The sequence below is a fragment of the Gastrolobium bilobum genome, unplaced genomic scaffold (genome assembly GCF_033153095.1).
Source record: "Gastrolobium bilobum isolate Gb01-03AN ecotype WA unplaced genomic scaffold, APGP_CSIRO_Gbil_v1 utg4229, whole genome shotgun sequence".
Lineage (NCBI taxonomy): Eukaryota > Viridiplantae > Streptophyta > Magnoliopsida > Fabales > Fabaceae > Gastrolobium > Gastrolobium bilobum.
This window is the reverse complement of record NW_026898412.1, coordinates 404,370-428,437: the sequence shown is the minus strand read 5'-3', so window position 1 is coordinate 428,437 and position 24,068 is coordinate 404,370. Positions and strand designations below refer to the sequence as shown.

Genomic DNA, 24,068 nt, shown 5'->3' with positions numbered 1-24,068 from the left:
ATAATAATGGTTATTCAATTACCTATTCCCTGTTATAGTTGTTTATCATTTTTAATATAAAGTCAATAAAATAGGATATTAAAAAAAAAAACAACATCTTGAATGATAAAAGGACCAACCGATTAGCGGATAATATCACATTAAATAAGTAATATTTTTAGAATGAATTATGTAAAGTAGCAATACCTTCGTTACCGGTAATTAACCTTTTTATGGAGATCATATTTTTTGAAGTGTCCAATTGAACCACTCCAATTTTTTTCTTATTTTGTAATATCTACATTCAAAGCAATTTTTGGTGTCTCCAACTTTTCTTTTTCTTCTTATTTTGGTTGCTTGCTTTTTCATCACACTCTTTGATTTAGGGATGGGCATGGTTGAACTTGAATCGACTCAAGTTCAAGAAAAAATATATCCAAACTAAAAAAACAAATGCTCCGGATTGATTGGGTTAAGATTTGAAAAAAGAGAGTGGATAACCTAAACTAAATCAACCCAATCAAATTTGGGTAATGTTGTCGGGTTGGGGTATGTTTATATATTCTAAAAACAGATCTCACATAAAATAAAATAAAAAATTGAATTAATGGAGGCCCATGCCTTATTTTATACATAGTGGAACAAGGACAAAACAATGAATTAATGGAGGCCCATCTGTCAGGCTTGGCTTACAATTCAAAATTTTATGAAATGATCGAGGAAAAAAATATTGCTTTCAAACAAAAGCCATTATGAACTTGAAGGGAGTTTTAGCCTATAAAGATTAAAAGCAGGAGTATATACTTCTTATTTTACAATTGGAATCCAGTTAAAAGAGATGAAAATAATTTATTTTCGTTTCACCAGAAAAAGTTGCCAGTATATATGAAAATTATTTGACATTATTGTTAGGACAAATTTTACTTTTATAGGTAGGTGCATCTTTCATTTGAAGTACATAGTTTGCAAACTCACTGACGCGGATCCAGAAATTTTTATAGTGAGAGGCGAATTTTTTTATATATATTATTAAGAAAAGTACATACAATCATATATGAACTTAATATAAACAGTTTGAAAGAGTTTTATTACAAAATTTAAAGTCAATTCACTTAACTCCTACTCTACGTTTTTTCGTATTATTAAACTTTTCTATAATTGAATATGTGCTAAAATTTAAAATAATTTATTTTTCAATATATGTAATCAAAAAATAATCAAGAAATTGGTTTTCCATTCAATTTTAAAGTCTGATCTTGATTATCTTCCATTCAACAATGGATGCGGGCTCTTTTCCTTCCTCAATATTTAGCTCAAAAAATTAGATCCCTTGTTTGTCTGTTTTGTTATTGTCTTCTTTGACAATGATTTTCGCCAACCTCTTGATATTCAAGTGTGACTAATTTTAAAATTTTTTCTTGAGCCCTAAAAGTTTGCTCCTTCCTTTGAAAAAATTTCAATTTCAATTTTTAAAGTTGTGTTTGTTTAAGTTTTTATTTGAAATTTTCAGCCGAATTAATTAATTTTTTTAGTCTAAAATTAATTTTTTTAGTCCAAAATTATATATATATAGTAAATTTTTTTTATAAAAATCAGGGAGATACGGTGGCCAACCCTAGCCCCTCCTCTGGGTCCGCTATGCTGACACCTCAAAAATTGAAAAATTGTACCTAAAAAAATGACCACAATAAATTAGCACCGAATATTGCTGTCCATCAACAAGCTTGTCGTGTTCTAGAATCAGCGGATATTATTGAAGAGTTAATTAGAGGTGATTTTGTATGTGTAGGAAATCTTAGATTTATGCGGAAGCGGTTTAGGACCTAGTACATTGGTATGCTTACCGAATCATCCTTGTTTCACAATTACCTCTCGGTGCGCAGGTCTCGTGTAGAATCTTCCCTTGTAGGATTCCTCTTCACGAACAGCTCACCTCAGCGCCGCAGCACGAACAACCTCCTTGAAGCTGGACTGTGGCAGATCTTCCAAACTATCTCTCGAGGAGGAAGGGGAAGTGTGTGGGCACTGATTAGATTATGATCTTGCCTCTTTCTCACAAAAAAGACCTACTAGGAGGCTGATGACTTAAGAGGTACTATTTATATGGGTTCCAAGAAACCCTAGCTCATTGGGCTCTAGGTTCCTTGGGCTCTTCCCATACTAATAACCCATTTGGGCTTTAGTAAAAGAGCAAACCCAACAATCTCCCACTTGCTCTTTTGGATACAAACTTGAGTCGTAAAACCCAAGATCATGTAACCCATAAGTCATCATCTATCCAAAAAATACCCCATCCCTTGTCTCAAGCTAGCTTAGGGATCTACCATCTGTTATTAATCAAGGCTCCTGATAATCAACGAATGATTATCTAATTCGGTGCTACTCCACTAAAAGCCCGAACTTGAACTCCAAGATTAACAACACTTCTAACATGAATATGCATCGCCCCTTTGTAGAATGTCTAAAATTGATTGACAAGTTTTCTGTAACTCAATCAATTATTTATTCCCTTGACTATGATAGTTTCTCTGTGGATTACATGCACTGGCCAGTGTCTTTAATATCCAAGTACCGAAACATATCAAGGGGACATATCCTACAAATTCCATGTTGTTTATCTCATAAATACCAATAATCAAATAATCTCACTCCCAAAATACCGAGTTATTGGCCGTCAATAGATCGAACCTCACCCGTTGGTAAATCAAAGAATGAAAACTATTTGATTACCTATTTATAATAAACTCAGGATTAAGAGCAATCACATAACTATAGTTAACTGGATATTTGATACCTTATGACAGAAAAACAACCTTAATCAAATCTCTCCTTGATCCTTTCAATGTGAATGTTAATTCACACCAATATTTTACAATGATTCGGACAAAATCATTTCATAAAATATTGCAGCCTGAATAAAGTGCCCAACTTTATTTAACGGCTATGACTCCATTCATCAATTGTGAGATCCTATGATCATGTCCTCCATGAACGTATCCATATGATCATATACTCCACAATTTGATCCGGACCTTTATGTTTGTAAATAGTGCGCAAAATAAATAAATAAAACCTTATTTATGAAATTCAGAAAATGATTTTATTGTTTCATCATCTTACTCCAAGAGCACAATGAAACCAATAACTCCCACTTGCTTAATGCAAGTCTGGGATCCTCCTAAGACCCAAAGAAGTAACATGTCTCTCGAACACAAGTTCAGGCAAACTCTTAGTAACTGGGTCTGCAAGATCTACCTCTAATGCTATCAGAGTTTAGTGAAAAACTCATAGCTCGAGGTTGATTTTCTTGAGTCAATATCCACTTGAAATAACTGAATTTTTGAAAACTCAGCTTTTCAAGACTTCCACTAGAATATACCAGCATATAATCTCTCGTTCTCCAAAGATACTTGAGTACATGCTTAACAATAATCTAGTATTCCTCTAGGTTCAAAATGGTACTATCTCACTACTCCCACTACGTGACAGATGTCTGGTTTAACGCCCAACATGATATGCGTGAGTCTACCTTTGCCAAAGCATAAGATATCTTGCTCATGCATTCTTCCTTCTTAGAAGTCTTTGGTCACTCCTTAGGAAGATGAATTCCACATCTGAGAATTATAATTCTTCTCTTAGAATTCTCATGTTGAATTTTGGCAAGAGTTTTGTCAATGTAAGTAGCCTGAGGTGATGCCAACAACTTATTCTTCCGGCCTCATAAGAGTTTTATACCAAGAATATAATTGGCTTCCCCAGTACTTCCATACCAAAACACTAACTTAGCCAACTCTTTATGCTTGATATTACCTCCACATTGTTTCTAATAAGGAGCATATCATCTACATAAAGTACCAGAAAAGCTACTGTCTTCCGTTGTATCCTTTACATACAAATACACATCATTCATCAAGGTTCTCTTAGAATCAAAATTTTGATAACCTGATCAAAACTGATGTTTCAAGACCTGGATGCTTGCTTAAGTCTATGAAATAGACTTTCACAACTTTCATACCGTGTGTTCCTACTCATTTGCTATAAACCTTTTTGGTTGTTGTATGTAGATATCCTGACATCCAACTCCCAAAATGAAATCTCATAATCGAGACTTATAGCAACTAAGAGAATCTGGATAGACTCAAGCATGGCGTCTGGCAAAAAATGCCTCCAAGCTAGCTTTGAAGGTTTTCACCTTTCTGTCCATCCTCTCTTTGCCTTTTATGTCCACATGCACCTTGTGGGTTTTACCCCTCTTGGTGTCTTTACTAGGACCGAACGGAGTTGAAATACAAGTATTTCATCTCATTGTTCATAGCCTGAGCAACACTTGATCAACAACATCTTCTAGTGCATTATCGTAACTAGTAGGATCAATGTCACTCAACAAGAAACAACTTGAGAGTTAACAAGGTCCTCTCCCACTACGAATGTACTGCACTAGACCTTGTGTATTTATAGGTAAAACAAAAAATGGGTCAAATGATGGATCTTCAATTTCTTGAGGATCCGCTTATCCTTGATATTGTTTCTTTACATGTGATACTAATATTTCTACTAGTTTCACTTATATATTATCATGTTGAATTTCCAATCATGGTTCTCTTGTTTGTTCACTTAGAGATATATCTATCCCCTCTTGAACAATCAAGGAAACAATGGATGAAGCTTCTACAGATTCTGAAAATTCTTGATCTGAGATAAATCTCCTCAAGAATAACCTAACTTAAGAGCTTATAATTTCTTATCTAGTCCTCCTTTAAGAAAATCATGTGATTGCTCACTTAGATTATCTTGTCCTTAAGACTAAATAAGAAATCATCCCTAGTTCTCTTAGGGTAGCCAAAAGATATGCACTCTTCCATACAAGATTCCATCTCATTTGACTGCTGTTGTAGGACGTGTGCCGTAGCACCCTAAATTCGAATATGGTTTGATCTGGGCTTGCACCCTTTCCATAATTCTTTAGGTGTCTTTCCAACAAACTTTGACGGAATCAAGTTAAGAAGGTACATTTTCTTCTCTTAGGCATCTCCCTTGAACAACATTGACAAAGATGAATAACTGAACATGATCTTCACCAAGTCTAGAAATGTTTGATTTTCACATACTGCAACTTCATTCAACTAACGCATTCTTAGAGTTGACAGTTACAAAAAACTATCCCCTCTTAAATCAGGTAAGACCTGAACTTACCAGACAGGTAGCCAACACTTTAGTCAGACCAACGTGTTTTTGATTTGAACACCTACATGTTTTTCTGCCTCAGACTAAACCTCTTGGAATTTCCAAAAGCTTTAGACTTATGGCGCACTTGGTTCATCTGTCCAAATCCAGAGTAAACATTCATATAATGAAGTACTCATCACCTCTTCTGGTCTGAACACTAATTGGTCCACATACATTAGTATGTACCAGTTCCAGTTGAATAGTTGCGCAAACCTTCTTGGCCCTTGTAGGATTGCTTGGTCACTTTACCTTCCAAATAGGACTAACATGTAGCTGTTAGTTAAAAGATTATTGAACTTTCAGTCCCTCTTTTAACTAAAATATGTTTCCTACTTGAGATAATATGACTCAATCACAAAGGTCAAAGTTATGTTTCATTTGAAACTTTTATTTCTTTGGTGAAAGTTCTTGTTCATCATCCTTTCCATTCAACATAACAAATTTAAAAAAAAGGTATAGGACATAGGTAATAAAGACTATTTAAACAATGTACCATAACAAAACAAGACGAAGATGAACTTCGAAATGTAACTGAGGAATCAATTGCATTGTCAAACCATGTTTTAACCAACACAACTAACAAAAATTGAATTCCTCTTGAAATCCGGAACAAATAAACAGTCACTCAAAACCATAGTCGTATAAATAACTTGTCCTACTGCAAATGCAGACACAAGTTTCCATTTTCAAGCTTAAAATATCTATGTCCATTGCTGACAGGTATGCCATGTTTGAACTACTACAAAGAGTAACAAACATAATCAGTGATTCCTGAATCAATAATTCATTCACTGATCAGGCCTTGATATGCCCATGTCTGGTTCTTTTCATCACCTCTGGGCAATTTTTCTTTCAGTATCCCTTCAGTCTGCACTTGGAGAACTTGCCTTGCGGCTTCTTCATAGCAACTGGTTTGACAACTGATAACCAAGTCATTTTGTTCTTGTTACCACCCTTGGGTTTTTCCCTTTGGATTTAACAAGACTGTTAGCAAAAACTGCACCGACTACATTCTGTCTAGCAGAACTGCTGCTAGACGCAACAAACATGTCATTAAGAGTCTGAAGCATTTTTACTCCACTCTTAATCATGTACACTTGCTTCTGCAAGTATTTGGAAAGACTAACAATAATATAGCAGCGAACTACCATATCTGCCCTTTCCCAATCTGAGAAATGCATCTTAGTTTCCTTAGACGCATTTTATGCAGGTTGCTATGGCCCTCGCATTGTCAGGACAAATTTTAGCTTCCATGTTTTAGAACAATATCAAAGATTTGCTTTCACTTATTCATAGTTGGTACCATCTAGAGATTTTCGACTCAAAATCATTTCTAAGATATTTTCTGAAAAACATATAAAGCACACAATTACAAACAAATAATGCAATAAACAAACGAAGTGCGAGTAGATTCTCATAACTACTCTTGTTTATTGTTAACAATCCTTCAGTTTATCTTTACAAGGCTTACGATGGGCAAGTCACTTGTAAAAACCAAAATTGTTATTTGGGCCTTCGGTGCCATTGCCAGAGCCTCGATGGGAGGGTTAACAATTTTACCAAAGTTGAATGTAATTAACCATTGTTTAATCTCAAAATTATCCTTAGTGTCTATGCATTGCCGACGATGGGCCGTACAATACTTTACTAAAATTTTAAAATGATTAAGATTTAATCTAGTGAAATCTGATTATCCTTATCCGATAGGGCTTCAGCGATAATCATTTCACTAATAAACCCACAAATGGAGCCCGCAGGTTTTAAAATTAATTAATTTTTAAAACCTTCACCCACTCAACATTTTTGTTTGAGAATTTTCATAAGCCCAGTCGAATTCATTGTTTAATTTCAAAATTATCTTTAATAACTTAGTATTATCGACGATGGGCCGTACAATACTTTATTAAAATTTTGAAATTATTAAGGCCCAATAAAATCCAATCATGCTTATCCGTTGGGGCCTCACATGATTATTTTATTGATAGGCCCACAATGCGCCTGGAGGTTAAATTAATTTCTTAATTTAAATCTCCTCCCATAGATATTTAAGTCCAATCTAATAAAATCCAATCATGCTTATTCGATGGGACTTCACATGATTATTTTATTAATGGTCCTATAATGCGCTTGAAGGTTAAATTAATCTCTTAATTTAAATCTCCTTCCATTCAACATAAGCAACATTTTCTAATTTCCAAGAATTATTTAATTGAGAGTATCCTTTGTTTGATTTCAAAAACTATATAAGTAAGAGCGCCGATGAACGTGCACTAAGCTTAACATAATTTTGAAAGCATTAGGGTCCTGAAATCCAGTCACTTTACGTCAGTGTGTGCTCCAAACAATCATGATATATGAATGTTGTATGCAGCGTGTGTTATTCCATGACCATTTCAGAAAATCCACAAATTACTCGCAAAATAAAAGAATTCTCTTAGGAAATTTTCTCTAATTATTTTTCTAGATTTAAATCATCCAAATAGCTGACATAATTATTAATCTAGATTGCAACAATCATAATAATTATCATTTATGAGGATAATTTGAAATCAAAATAATTTCCATAACGATTATTTGTCTTGATGTTAATTATCCAAAATTAATTAATTCAATTATTAATCTAGATTTTTAATAAAAATCATAATAATAATTAATTAATTTCTTAGGATGATTTAACATCAAAATAATCCCATAATAACTATCATACTAGTCGCTGAAGACATAATAGCTATTATGCTCAAGCAATCATACAAGTTATGCAACAATATGGCACCACCTATTCTATATGGCATGTTATCGCAATAAAGCATGTTATCAATCATATAATTTATACCAATCAATAAAAGCATTAAATAATAAATCATAATTACTTTAATCTATGGCCTTCCTATTTTAAAGAAAATAAAATAAAATTAAATTGAATAATACAACTTTGGAATTCGACTTTCGCCTAGCCCATAGTATCTGTCTCAAGCCCCTTTAGGGTTTCATGGGCCCAAAAGCCCAAAGACCCAATCCTTTGGCGAGAAACCCTAGGACGCGAAAGAGGAACCCTAGCCGTCAGGTCTGCCGCGCCGTCACCCGAAGTCAAATCAGGCTGAAACTCCAGGGGAAGGACCGACACGTAGAGACGAGTGCACCGCCGCCGGAACCATCTAAAAAGGTGGCCGGACGCTCCCTCACTCTCCCATTCTTTGCCGGAGAGTGGCAGCCACTCTCAGAAGCTTGTGGAGGCGCGTGGAGGAGCGTTAAGGCTCCGATGGTGGCGATCCACCCACCGTTGCGTTCGTCTTTCCGTCCTCTTTCCAACCATATATAGATCGCCCCATTACGAGATCGGGAAGTCCTCGAAAAGTCTCCGACAGTACTGACTGCGCATCTTACTCGCGGTTTCTCGATCTTGAACTTTTACAAAATATTGAAAAAATACACAGAAATTCAAAATATAAACAAAAACAGCAAGGAGGAAACCTAATCATATGGGATTAGCCTCCTTGTTATAAATCGAGAAATACACGAGAGACCCTAACCATGGATTAAAGCATTTTTACCGATTAAAATTTAAACTTTTATGAAAATGAATTATAAAATACACATGCTAAATTCATACCATAATCCTAGAACCCTAGGTGCCACATTTCAAGAAACAAAACTAATTACATAAATAGTGAAACTAGATTCACATACCAATGTACAGCCAAGGCTCTGATACCAATTGTAGGAAATCTTAGATATATGCGGAAGCGGTTTAGAACCTAGTACATTGGTATGCTTACCGAATCATCCTTGTTTCACAATTACCTCTCGGTGCGCAGGTCTCGTGTAGAATCTTCCCTTGTAGGATTTCTCTTCACGAACAGCTCACCTCAGCGCCGCAGCACGAACAACCTCCTTGAAGCTGGACTGTGGCAGATCTTCCAAACTATCTCTCGAGGAGGAAGGGGAAGTGTGTGGGCACTGATTAGATTCTGATCTTGCCTCTTTCTCACAAAAAAGACCTACTAGGAGGCTGATGACTTAAGAGGTACTATTTATATGGGTTCCAAGAAACCCTAGCTCATTGGGCTCTAGGTTCCTTGGGCTCTTCCCATACTAATAACCCATTTGGGCTTTAGTAAAAGAGCAAACCCAACAGTATGGTCACACTCAAATGTTACAGTTTGCATGTGGTATACGAGGCCATGTAAAGAGCCTTTGTACTTTTGATTAGGAACTTTTAACAAGGTTATATTTATAAATATTTTGTTAATAAATTCTTACAAACTACATTACATATTATAAGTAATATATTATACTATTCATAATATATCGTGTAATTCGTAAAAATTTATAAATATAATTTTTCTATGAAATTTTTGCTTATTTTTCTTTTTCCTCCTTCAAATCAATTCACCCGAATGATTTTACTCTTTACTGTAGTGAGGTGTACGTTGCCTCTGTTTGTCTTAGACATATTCAGGCCATGGTCTTCTAAGGGGGTGTTTAATAGGAGAGAAAAAAAAATTATCTGAAAAAAGAGGGTAAGGAAAAATATGTGACCATGTTTGGTAGGAGGAAGAGTTAAAAGGAGTAGGAGAAATTTTTTTCCCATCTAGTTTTTTAACACATGGACCATCAATGAAATTTTGCCATGAATAAGATGGAAAAAAGAGTTTTTCTTTTACGATGGTAAAATTTTACACATAACAACATCATTAAAATCATCCAATTTTCCCAGAAATTTTTTGACCTACAAAACATTTTTTTTAACTTACCCGACAAAAATTTTTTCCCATCATATTTCGAGCAAATTTATTTTCCTGATAACAAAAAATTTCTCCTGTACCAAACGCTCCCTAAGAGTTAAATGATAAAGGGACCAATGCGATTAGCGGACAATATTAGATTAAATAAGTAATATTTTTTGAACGAATTGTGTAAAGTAGCACTACCTTCTTTACCTGTAATAAAACTTTTTATGGAGATCATATTTTTTTACGTGTCCAATTGTACTACTCCAATTTTTTATTTTTTATTTTGTAATATCTAGATTCAAAGCAATTTTTGGTGTCTCCAACTTTTCTTTTTGTTATTTTGGTTGCTTGCTTTTGCATCACACTCTTTGAATTAGGGATGGGCATGGTCGAATCTGGTCAAGTTCAAGAAAAAAAGATATCCAAACTGAAAAAGGTGCTTCGGATTGATTGTGTTAAGCTTTGAAAAAAAAAATGTAAAACCTAAATTAAATCAACCCAATCAAATTTGGGTTATGTTATAGGGTTCGGGTATGTTTATATTTTTTAAAAAACAGATCTCACAACACATAAAAATATTGAACTAATGGAGGCCCATGCCTTATTTTATACATAGTGGAACAAGGAGAAAACAATGAACTAATGGAGGCCCATGTGTTAGGCTTGACTTACAATTCAAAATTTTATTAAATTTTTGAGGAAAAAATATTGCTTTCAAACAAAAGCCATTGTGAGTAGGAGTGTAAATGAGCTGAACTGAATTAAGTTTATGAAAAATCTTTTAAGCTTGACTTGACTCATTAGCTTAGTACGAGTTAAATTCTAAGCTTGACTTGACTTGTTTATAAAAAATTAAAGACTTGACTTGGCTCATTTATAATTATAAAATATATTTTTTTCAAACTCATATATGTCCAAATGTTGAGACTATAAATGCATCAAATTCTGTATTTTTTCGTCAGAGAAAAAATAATCATAAAACTCACTCAGTCCACATATATTTTAAGATCGAATAATGAGTTATGTAATTTCTTCTTAAACATTGAAAGCAACCAATGCTTAATGAAGAGTATAAATTTGATGACTTAATAAACCAAGAGAATGTGTGATTAGCTTCGCTTGTAATGCAGAAAAGAACATACACACAAAAAAACCCTCGACGACTTCACTGCTAATAGAATAAGCTGTCAAAACTCCAAAGCTTATTATATTATAATCTTCAAAGAAGAATAAAGAAAGAGTATCTGAGTTTGGTTATTTGTTTGTGGAGTTAAAGATAATAGTAAAAAATAGGGTTACAAAAATAGGGTTAATGATTTAGTGACATATCTCCAGAAAAAAATGAATTAGTGACATAAAAATATGTTATTTATTATAATAATATATCAGGTCAGCTCACGGACTTTCAAGCCAAGCCTTATTAAATTACGCTTGGGCTTGTTTGCTAAACAAGTTTTTTTTAAAGCTTGAGCTCATTCTATTTATTAAACAAGGCAAGCCTTATGCCCTTGATAAGCTGCTCGACTCATTTACACCCCTTAATTATAAACGTTAAAGGGAGATTGAGCCTACAAAGATCAATAGCAGGAGTATATACTTATTATTTTACAATTGAAATCCAGTTAGAAGATATGAAAATAAATAACATTCCTTTCATCAGAAAAAGTTGCCAGTATATATGAAAAGGAAAAAATGTGCGTCATTTTAAAGGATATAAAATTATGTCATTTTAAGTGAGAGAAAGAGATATATCATAGGGGAGAGAGAGTGGACAAAAAAAATAAAAATGTGGATCTCACTTTTTTATGAGAGCGAAATGATACAAGATGTGTCATTTAAAAAGACAAATATTTTTTCCATATAAAATTTACTTGACATTATTGTTATTACGACAAATTTTACTTTTATAGATAGTACATCTTTCATTTAAAGTATGGGAAAAGTGTTTGTCATTTTAAACGACAGAAAGTTATGTCATTTTAAGAGAGATACAGACACAGAAAATTTGAATTTTAAATTAAAAAAAACCACTTACTTTCTCTCTCCCATGATTTTCGTTTTTCTGTGTCTATCTCTTTCCTAAAATGACATAACTTATGTCATTTAAAATGACAAACACCAAACCCTTAAAGTATATAGTTTGCAAACTTATCTGACACCTCAAAAATTGTACCTCAAAAAATGAACATTATAAATTGGGAAAAATTCACCAATGTCTTTGTGATTTGTTTTAGATTATCTATGCCCATGTGATTTTTTTTTTTTTTTTTTTTTGTATAAAGTTCTTCAATGCCCATGTGATTTTTTGTTTATCACATATGTCCTTGTCGTTTGTAAAAATTAAAAAACCACAGGGTCATATATGATAAAAAGAAATATACCCTTTTACAAACCACGAGGACATATGTGATAAAAAAAAATCACAGAGACAAGTGATTTTGAAATAAATCACATCGGCATTGGAGAACTTTTCCCTTATAAATTAGCACCGAATATTGCTGTCCATCAACAAGCTTGTCGCTCTAGAATCAGCAGATATTAATGAAGAGTTAATTAGATATTTAGAGGTGGTTTTGTATGGTAACATGTTACAGTTATACGAGGCCATGTAAAGAAACTTTGTACTTTGATTTGGAACTTTTGCTTATTTTTCTTTTTTTCCCCTTCTCCAAATCAATTAAGCAGAATGATTTTACTCTCTATTGTAGTGAGGTGTAAGCTACCTCAGTTTGTCTCAGACATATTCGTGCCATGGTCCTCTAAGAGTTGAAAATAATTGCAGAAAGGTCCAATTATATTCAGTAGTTTTCGACGGAATTAGAGATTCCTTCGAAAGTTTCCGATGGAATTAATTTTCGTAGATAATTTTGGTCGAAATAATTTCTGTGGAAAGTTTTGACGGAAAAATAATTTCGTCGACATTTTTCGACTGAAAAGGAATGCAATTCTGTCAAAAAATCTTGTATTAATTTTTGACAGAAAATAAATTCCGTCCATATTTTTCGACAAAAATGAATGAAATTCCATAGAAAAATCTTGTATTAATTTTCGACGAAAAACAAATTCCGTCAAAAAATTTCGACGGAAAATGAATGAAATTCTGTCGAAAAATATTGTAATAATTTTCTACGAAAAATTAATAAAATTCCTTCGAAAAATCTTGTATTAATTTTCAACGGAAAACAAATTCTGTCGAAAAATGTTGTAATAATTTTCGATGAAAAATAAATTCCGTTGAATATTTTTGACGAAAAATGAATTAGATTTTGTTGAAAACTGTTTCCTCAATTTTCAACGGAATTGCTTTTCCGTCGATTTTTTTTATTTCTCTCTACAAAATTAATACCAATTTATGTTTTGTAGATGATAAACAAGTATAATGAAAGTAAATAACATATCAAAATCATATGATCTTAATATAATTATCTGTACAAAAGTCCCTGTTATATACTAATGAAAAGAGTCTTGTATATACAAAAGTCTCTGTCATATACTAGTCAAAAGAGTCCCATATGTATAAATGTCCAAGACATATACTAATCAAAAGGGAGATACATATACAAAAGTCTCTGCATATTGTAATCAAAAGAGTCTTATATGTATAAATGTCTAAGACATATACTAATTAAAAGAGATATACATATACAAAAGTCCCTGTCATATACTAGTCAAAAGAGACCTATATATATAAATGTCCAACACTTATACTAATCAAGAGGAACATACATATACAAAAGTCTCTGTCATATACTAATCAAAAGAGTCCTACATCTATAAATGTCCATGACATATACAAATTAAAAGGGACATACATATCAGGCCGAAACTCCAGGGGAAGGACCGCCATATAGAGACGATTGCACTGCCGCCGGAACTACCCAAAAAGGTAGTCGGACGCTCCCTCACGCTCTCTTTCTTTGCCGGAGAGTGGCGTCCACTCTCAGCCACTTTTGGTGGAGCTTGGAGGATCAGGTGGCGGCGATCCACCCACCGTTGCGTTCGTATTTCTGTCCTCTTTCCAACCATATATAGATCGCCCCATTCTGAGATCCGGAAGTCTTCAAAAAGTCTCTGACAGTGCTGACTGCGCATCTTCCTCGTGGTTTCTCGATCTTGAACATTTACAAAATATTGAAAAAATACACAGAAATTCCGAAAATAAATAAAAACAGCAAGGAGGAAACCTAATCATATGGGATTAGCCTCCTTGTTACAAATCGAGAAATACACGAGAGACCCTAACCATGGATTAAAGCATTTTTACCGATTAAAATTTAAACTTTTATGAAAATGAACTATAAAGAATTAACAACATGAATATCAATAACAGATACAGAATAAATGTGCTATATTTTCAAAATCACTTAGAAAAATAAATAAAATCAAAACTGATCTTAATTCCCATCACAATCCGGCTCTGATACCACATAAAGGTATATCATCAGAAACGCGGGAGCGCATCGTACTGATGTGATGAAGGATGAAGAAGCGAGCGTGACGATTTCTCATCTTCAGTTCTCCTTGTCAAGCCTCACGATCTTGCAGCAACGCACCACGAATGGTCGCAATTCCGCTCTACGGTTGATCTTCCAGGCTATGACTCAAGGGGATCAGGGGGTCGTGTGGGCAACCGTTCAAATGATGAACGTCTGCCTCTTTGGTTGTGTTTCTGATGTCAGTAACCCTAGGAGGCACTAGAAGAAAAGAAAGTTTATATACTCTGCCCAATCCAAATCTAACCCTAAACTTCATGGGTTAAAATTGAACTTTGGGCTCACTCTCACTAAAGCTATTTGACTAAAGTGAAAAGAGCATACTAAAACCCAACAGATTTTGCATAGGCATTTAGTGTGGAGCTTATGATATAGACCAATAATAATCATTGAAAGTAACTCAAGAGACCGTCCAAAAGCAATTACAAATGAAAATGATGTTGTACGTGATAAAGACTGTCCCTCGAGTGTTAGCCGTGTTTTAGTTTTTTATTAAGAAAAGTACATAAAATAAAACTAAGACTCCTTCCATTTTACAGGAAATTAGCATTTCTTACAGACTATTCATTCATTTTATTTAATAATGGTAACCAAATATAGATTCAACAAATTCATTTTTATTTATTTATAAAGAAACCCTGATTTTAAGATTTATATATAGATTAATAAAAAAGAAACAAAAGAGAAGTTACGAAGGTTATTGTACTTCATTAAAACATGTTTACTGGAACGGACCTAATCTTTGTTTGTGTCGGCAGGTAACTGGAGAATATTTTTAGGGTTATCTAATATAGGTTGAGATACTTTTAACGTGTAAAAAACATTAAAACATAAATCTTTATAATATAACTTTTATGAAATCGAGTTGTAAGAGTATTTAATAGGGAATTTTTTCTCTCATGTAATAAGAGAGAAATTATTTTTGAGAGATAAGTAAAATGGGATTCACCAATTTAAAAAAAAAAAATAGGCACATTTTTTTGTTGTGAGTGAAAAAAATATGCCTATTTTTTGCACTTACATAAAAAAATAGCAACGTTTTTAAATTTTGCCACATTTTTGAATGTAGCTAAACGACTTAGTTTTTGTAGTGCTTATACAAAATAAAAGTTTGATTTCCCAATTTAATATTATGGTTGTAGAGTTGTATTATATTTATTATTATTGTTGTGATGGTCTTCGTTGTCGTTGTCGTTGTCGTTGTCGTTGTCGAAGGGCACGTACAACTTTTAATTTGAAAAATAAGCATCCTCATTTGTTGTATGGCCTCCAAATTATACTAAACAAATTTAGTTAAATACTCATAAATTTGGGAGTGAAATTTTTTATTTATAAATTTGGCATGATGAACTTTTGTGTAAATTTTATATATCCCTCTCCTTATAAATAACAAATAGGTGGGCCCCAATAAATATATATGAATATCTATGATGAGGAAAAACTTTGCCTATATTTAGAAAGCCTATCCCAAGCTAAAAAAAGGAGGGTTAATATTTATCTTTATAATATGATCGCTTTAGATTTATGAAGAGAGAAATACCATAGAAATAACGAATTTAAAAAAGATATCATGAAATTATTTGATTTGTTATTCCTATAGAAACGACTTGTTTTTTCTGATTTTAAAGATCGCAACAAAACAATTAATTATAACACGAGTTAACCATTAATAACAATCAAATTAATTAATTGTAATTTATAAGTTATCAATTATAACTAATATAATAAAGAAAATATTTTTCTTATGTTGACGTAGATAAGTTATTTTATGTTAGTGAAACAAAGTAGTAAGAAGGACCCACAAATGATTGAAAAGAGAAAAAATAAAAGTGAAACGACCCACCTTTATTATGTGTGTAGAAAAATAGATTATCTCACGTTGAATGTGATAAATATAACTCATATAATAAATGAGAAAGAATTGATTATAACGATTTCTTTGACTGAATATATTGACAGTATTTGTCAAAATTCGTTTTTGGTAATATCATTACTGCTAGTGAGAAAATTAGGTGCAGAAACCACTGACATAATGTGACTAGTTACTGCAATTGGACGGCAAACCACTACAATAGAAGGCACTCCATATGTGCTTAACTGAACGGACGGCGCATGCACAAATGGTTTTAATTGGCAAAGAGAAAGCAATGTTTAAGTCTAAGCTGGACCATAATAATAAAGAAGTTCGAACATAATAAAAGTTTGAGTAAATATTTTTTAGGTTGTTAACAAAAAATACGATCTCCACTTTAGTCCCTTATATCTTATGAAATTCAAAGAGGACTTAATTTAGTCCTTTTGAGGGACTAATATAAAACTTTTTTGAATTTGTGAGGGATCACAATTTCAACTAAATGGATCCATTTTGAATTTCTTAGGGATCTCGAGACTATTTTTTTTTTGTAAAGGACTAAAGTGGGGACTATGTTTTTTTGTAGGGTCCAAAAAAAAATATTTACTCTAAAAGTATGAAAGAAATTTTAGGTAGAATTACCGTATCATTGCCATTTATTTCAATCGAGTTCCGAAAATAGCTATGAATAAATGGAATTAATTCAAAAAAATATAAGATAAAGAAGAAGAAAATATAAGGCAAAGAAAGCAAGGGAGAAGAAACTAGAAATTGTATTATTCAAGCATTTCAGAATACAAGCCATACTACCTCAATATATAGATGAAGGTGGGTGAAGAGTACAAAATATCTCCCTCGTCTAATATATTCATATTTTTCTGTTACAATACTTAATCTCCCATAAAATATAGTAAAGTTTAGTAATGTCTATTTGTAACATTCACATATACTAATGTCCATTTGTAACACTCCCCTCGGACATGAATGCGCTAAGTCTATGCCTCGTTAAAACCTTATTAAATAAACTCAATGGAAAAAGGCAAGCAAAAGAAAGAGTACATGATATGCTATTAAGCTTTGCACAATCTGCCTCATTAAAAAACTTTCCAAGAAAAATTCTGTGGAATAAAAACTTGGTAAAGGGAAAAAAAGTGCACTCGCTCTCAATTGACCATATAGCTACTCCTGAAGCAAAGGAAGTGAAGCAACATTTAAAATTTTTCATGATAGTTATCTCATGATCTTCTCTCATAATAAAGCGTAATAATGTCCATTCAATTGGATCGGTAACATTCATTTATAACACTTCCCATTGGACATCATTGTGTTAAGTTCATGCCTCGTTAAAACCTTGCTAGAAAATCCTATGGGAAAAAACTAGTAAAAGAAAAAAAAGTACATGACATGGGCTACCAAAATATCAAATAACCTATCTCGTTAAAAACCTTTGGCCAAGAGAAACCCTTTGGGGGGGGGGGGGGGGGGGGGAATGACATAGGAAAAAAGACTACAATAATAAACCTTTAGTGCTCCATCCTCTATGGATTTTCAAATAAATATCATTGTGAAATGACCTACAATCACAAATTTCATTAACATCATATAAAGATGCATTCTAGTTGCCCTACTAATCAAGTAACGGATGTAATACAATTTGTTATAGGGAGAAAAGAAACATCATAATTGATGTTAGGTCTCTATGAAAACCCTTGTTCTTCCTTAATTGCCTCATTTCCTTCATTCATGCCGGAATGCTTCTGGTATTCTTGAATAATTGTGGGTTCTGGAACCAGATTATCTTTTAAGACAACAAGAGTTACTAAAAAGGAAATGGTGTCGTCGATGACAGTTAAAATATTATCATATTTTTATCCCTTATATAGTTTATTGCATATGTCAACATCAACCAAATCTTCATTGTTTTCCCATGACATCCAAATTTTTCTGTCACTGTGTTTGCTTCTTCAGGATTAACCTCTTAAAGAGGCGCAATGAGTGTTTTACTTTTCTTTTTGGCGGATTTATGTCTTTAGCCCCTACAGATCATTCATGCTTCCGGCGTTGACTAGATTCAAACATATTTAGTCCCATTAGAATCTCCACTATAGGTGGCACATTCTTTGGAAGAATATTGGACTTCGCCACTCATTTGTGATCAGTAAATACATTTGACATTTGTCTTGCTAAAGTTGCAAGTTAATGACATTTTTGAACTTCAAGTTCAGTTATACTTGTATGTAAATCAAAATAACTCAGTTGGTTTCTTTTTCTTTTTCACAAAAAATTCTCTGAATTCATTAAGCTTCTAGCTTTCTCTCCTTAATGTCGGGAAATGTCCCTCACTAAATATGTCGCCCATCAGGGGCTTCATGTACTGGATTCGATATGAAATCTCAAAAACTCACGTAAATGACCAACCTTCTTGGAGGCCTCAATTTATGAGGTTGTGGAGGTGGCATAGGGACATATAAAATATAACAAAAAATGCACATATAGGAAACATTAGGTTCACATCCACGTACAAGTTCAAGAGGGGAATTTGCTTAAAAGCAATTAATCTAAGGAACTTCAGGTTCATGGTCATTTTTTAAAAATAATGACATATACACAAATATTACTTCATATCTTTTCCTCACATTTTTCTATATCGAGACCAATTCTGGGGTCACCTTTTTGGAAATAATAAGTTGTCAGTCTATCATTGACCTCATCTGGATTGTTGTTTTGAAGATTTATTTTCGTTTTTCAATGAAAAATATTAATTGTTTAATTTGGATTCATTAGACATTTTATTTGCATGATGTCCTTCAGGGACAATTAATAGCACAACAATATTTGTAATTGTTTACAATATTTTTCGAATTAATTTCATTTTAACTTCAAGTTCACAATCATTCGAGCATATAACTAGATGGATAATTCAATAAATTGATTCACCTAGATAAATAATCTACTCTTCTAGAGCTATTGCAAATATTGTTGCAGGCATGCTTGTGATAATAGTTACGCCCACGACCACATCCACAATTATGGAATTGTATTGCATTCACTTCAAGAAATGACATAGAACTAATTGTTGTGGTTAACAATTTGTCATCACGTATGACCATAATTTTTATCATGTCTAAAGTTATAATTTGGAATATTCACTTCAAGAAGGAAGTTTAACTCATTGGCCAAACTTTTCATCTTTTTTCCCCTCGATAATACTACTTTTGAAGCATATTCTAGAGACATAAAATACAAAGAATATTTTCTCTCAATATTTTATTTCAGATTCTTTAAAAAACCAGTTAGATCTTTCAATCATGGTCTAGAGTCATAATTCTTCAGGAATTATACTACATATATTCATAAAAATGATGGCCAAGAAAAATCATCAACTTTGTACAATCCTTCTGGGATATAGAAAATATAACTTCTTCAAGAAGTTAACAAAATTAAAAAACTCAATATAGGACAAAATATATCAATAATATTTGTCAATAAATTCCTATGAATGAAACATAAATAAAATATTTATTCTAGAAAAAAGATGAAGGAAAATCATAAAAATAATGAAGTAATGAATTAAATCATTATAAAATAAAATAATAAGAAACATTAATCTAAATATGCATTTACTACTTCAAGAGCAATAACCAAGAAAATGACTTTAGGCTTATTTTCAATGGCGTGAGATACACTATTGTTGCCTTTATTTTAATTAGAAACGTTCATTTCGTAGCTATCTTCGTTTGGCTTCTTTCTTTTGTCATGATTTGATTCAATGTAAGCTTTTCTATCATCCGTTTAAGGGTTATATCTTTGTCTGCACTCATAGACTTTAAAATAGCTAGAGTATTTCATGGAGTTGGCATTTGTTTCAGGCAAAGCTTTTGAAAATTTTAATATATACCTTTTAAATTTTAACTAAATTTTTTTAAAAAAACTATTATATAAAGAATATTCACTAGTATATTTTTATTAATATATTATTGTAGACACTTAAATTATGATAAAGTTATTAGCATTTCAATAGTAACCCCTTTCAGGATTGGCAGACAACACTTCCTTTTTCTTTATAAAATTATGTTCACCATATTTAGAGCTCTCCTTCCATTTCCTAATGAACAACGAGAGGTTTTTAGGATTTTTTTGACTTGCTCCATCTCAACTTTACCCCACTATGTAGAGCCTTTTGTATTTTTTGACTTGAATTGTTAGATTCAAGAGTAGATGTACTGGCTTCGTCATTTTTTAACACTTTTCACCATTTTGATTTTGTAAAGGTGTTTTTGATTCCTTGCATTTGCTTTGTTTTTGTAATAGAAAGATGTTTTTAGCTTTTGTTATCTCTTGTGCCCTTTCTCCTTAAGTAGCTGGGGTTGAATGCCTCATTGGTTATTTTTTAGCATATGTTCTTCCTTTTCGTCCCTCTTCCTATGGTGTTTTGTCTTGAAACTCATCGTGCATGGGACTCTAACCTCCATCCATGGGTTAGGGTGATTTTTCATAGACCAGTCTTTAAGGTCTTTTATGGGCTATGGCGTTTTATTTTCACCTTTTAAGGACTTATTTCATGATGCCTTCGTTTTTAATCATGTCTTTGCTTGGCTTTTTGTTGACTGAGATTACCTAAAGGGCACTGTTTGCATGTGAATATGATCTATACATTAACTAACACAAGTGCACGTTGTCAACAAGTAATACAGGATTTATGAGTCCAGATATCATTCCTAAAGGGCACTATTTGCATGTGAATATGATCTATACATTAACTAACACAAGTGCACGTTGTCAACAAGTAATATAAGATTTATAAGTCCAGATATCATTCCTAAAGGGATGATTTATAAAGTATGTATTCAAGTAAAGTAATAAGAAAAGTTTCAATTTTTATGGTTGAATATTAAAGTAAAGAGTAAGTAAACTAAAGCTAGCTATTAAACTAATGAAAACAGTAAACAGAGTTTAGTGATTAAAGGTATGGATTTAAAAACTAGGTTAGGATCAATTTCTCGAATATTGATGTGCCTCTGGAAAGTGTGGTTTTTCCATGATAAAATTGATAAGAATTGAGTCACAAAAGAGCAATTTAATTACATATTTGCTAATTATATTGATTCTTTCTTGTCAATAATATTTCTCACGTATTGATTGTATTTTTACAGGAAATAGAACTGAAAAGTATAAAAAGTTAAATGATGCGACTCATCAAATTAGTATCAGTACAATCTCCAGAGAGTTGGCGCAAGTTGACGCCAAAGTGAAGAAATCCCACGCCAAGTTGCGCTGTGCTGCACGCCAAATGCCAGAGAATTGGCGCTAGTTGGCGCCAGAATGGCACAAACTAGCGCCACCATGCCACCTTGCGCCAAACTTGAAGCAAACCGGCGCCCAAAATTACAAAGTCAAGGGAAAATGGCGCCAAGTGGCGCCCAAAAGACCAAGGGTGGCGCCAACTGGCGCCGATTCACGTGCAATTAGTTCCGACTTTCGTATTCGAGGCAGCAAGTTGGCGCAAACGTGCGCCCACCCGGCGCCAACTGGCGCCGGGTTGCGGGAAATTGTATCGTGATGCTACGAGGGTATTTTTGGAAGAAGAAAAAGAGTCCTATAAATAGGATCCTTTTGACAGGATCAGGGATCCCGACCTATTTCTTCAGAAGGAGACCGATGGCAGAGCTCAGGAGGATTCTTCTACAGTTCTTCTTCTTCTCTTTTCTTTGTAATCTTATGCTTTTGAATATTGGATTAGTTTTAGCCATGATTATGTTTGGCTAATTTTTCTTCATTGTGGGTAAGGTCACAAACCCTATGTGAACCTTTTGTTTAGTTATGGATTGGTTTACTTTTCGCTCTTTAATTTAATTGATTTATGCCTATTCTGTGCGTATTGCTTATCGTTTATATTAAATCTGATCAGTTTAGTAGTGAATGATAATCTGAGGGTTAGAACCCTAGATAGGAATATTGGGGTTTTGGTCCAGAAAGAGGGTAGGATAATAATTAACATGCGTTCTAGGAATAGACGCGTTCTTGATTACAAACGTTTAATTTATCTGTGTAATGCTTGATCTCAATTGAAACATTGCAAGGAATTGGGGTTTTAATTGTGATTAAAGGGCTAAATTTGCAAGGAATTGGGGTTTAGCTCATAATTGTTTGGATGATAAATTGTTTGATTGTTTATTTTAATTGAGCAATGTGAATCAATCCGTAGTGAAAAGAGGGGATCATAGGGCGAGTGTACTTACCTGCAATATCTCTCATATTTTTATCCAAATCATTTTGCATCATTCTCTTATTTTTAAAATCCAAAAATACGTCTTTGTCTTTAATTTCTATTGTTTTTCAAATCACTTGGGTTTTATATCTTGAAAGGACGTTTATAAGATATTCGCTCACAATCCCTGTGGAGACGATAACTTACTTATCACTTTATTACTTGAACGATCGGTACACTTGCCGGATTGTATCAAGTTTTTGGCGCCGTTGCCGGGGATTGTGATTTCTTATATCTTATAATCTTGAATTTCAAGATTTTTCTTTCTTTTTGTGATTATTTTATTTTATTTTCTTCTGTTCTTGTTTTAATTTGTTTTGAACATTGCTACTAATCTTCTCTTGAAGTTTTATGCGAGGCAAGGTTGATCCTACAAAATTGTTATTTGATCCTGAAATTACAAGGTTTGAAAGGAGAAACAGAAGACTTGCTCAGAAGAAATCAAAAGTGCCAAGTGCTCAATCTGAAGAAGCACCTGAAATCCCAACCATGGCAGCGAATAATGAAGCTGAAAATCCACTCATGGATACCATCCTCACTCCAGCCTTCAACAGGCCTAATTCAAGTATTGTCCAACCGAATATTGCTGACAATAATTGGGAGTTGAAGTCTTCCATAATTCAGTTGGTGGAGAGAGTTCAATTTGGAGGAGATGAGCATGAGGATCCTCACAGGTTCATAGACCGGTTCTTAATGATATGTGACTCAACCAAGCACCCTCGGGTGTCTGATGATGCTATCCGGTTGAGATTATTCCCTTTTGCTGTAAAGGGAGAAGCACTTAGCTGGCTGGAGAGACAGCCTGCACGGAGCATTGCTACATGGGAGGATTTGTCTACAAAGTTCTTTGCAGAGTTCTTTTCCATGGAGAGATACAATCAAATGGTGAATGATATCACCAACTTCACTCAAACTGAGGGTGAAACATTGTGTGCAGCCTGGAACAGGTTCAAGGACTTGATGAGGAGGTGCCCTCATTATAATTTGACTGCTGGTAATCAAGTCAGAATATTTTTCAATGGCATCACACCTGAAGATAGAATGGTTTTGAATGGTGCAGCTGGTGGTACTATTAAAACCATGAGGGCGAATGAAACTCTGGAGCTGATAGAGAGGATGGCCAGGAATGAAAATCAAGGGGTATCTTCAAAGTCTAAGAAAGGTAGCCTTCATCTAGAAGGTAATGAGTCAGTTCTGGCTGAAAATAAATTGCTAGCTCAACAAATGGCTAGTTTGACTTCCAGGCTTGACAAGATGCAGATCGCGGGAGTTCAAGCTCAGTCTGTTGCTTTTGTCTGTGACTACTGTACGGACAGTCATGCTCCTAATGAATGTCCATCTCTTGCTTCTTCTGATTCACCTCAACAAATGCAGGTGAATGGTATATGGTATGACCAGCGCCCTCAGCAGCCAAATCTTCAGAGAAATCAGAATTTTTCTGGTGGTGGTAACAATTTTCAGCGGAGAGCTCAGGGAGTTGGCATGGATTTCAAATCTAATACTTATAATCAGCCTTC

At 33.5% G+C, this 24,068-nt stretch overlaps 1 pseudogene; it reads left to right on the top strand.

Annotated features, from left to right (window-relative positions):
• The window catches only part of LOC133315986 (endochitinase PR4-like), a 31,804-nt pseudogene extending 10,210 nt beyond the window's left edge, over positions 1–21,594 (top strand).
• Positions 21,595–24,068: the final 2,474 nt, after the last annotated feature.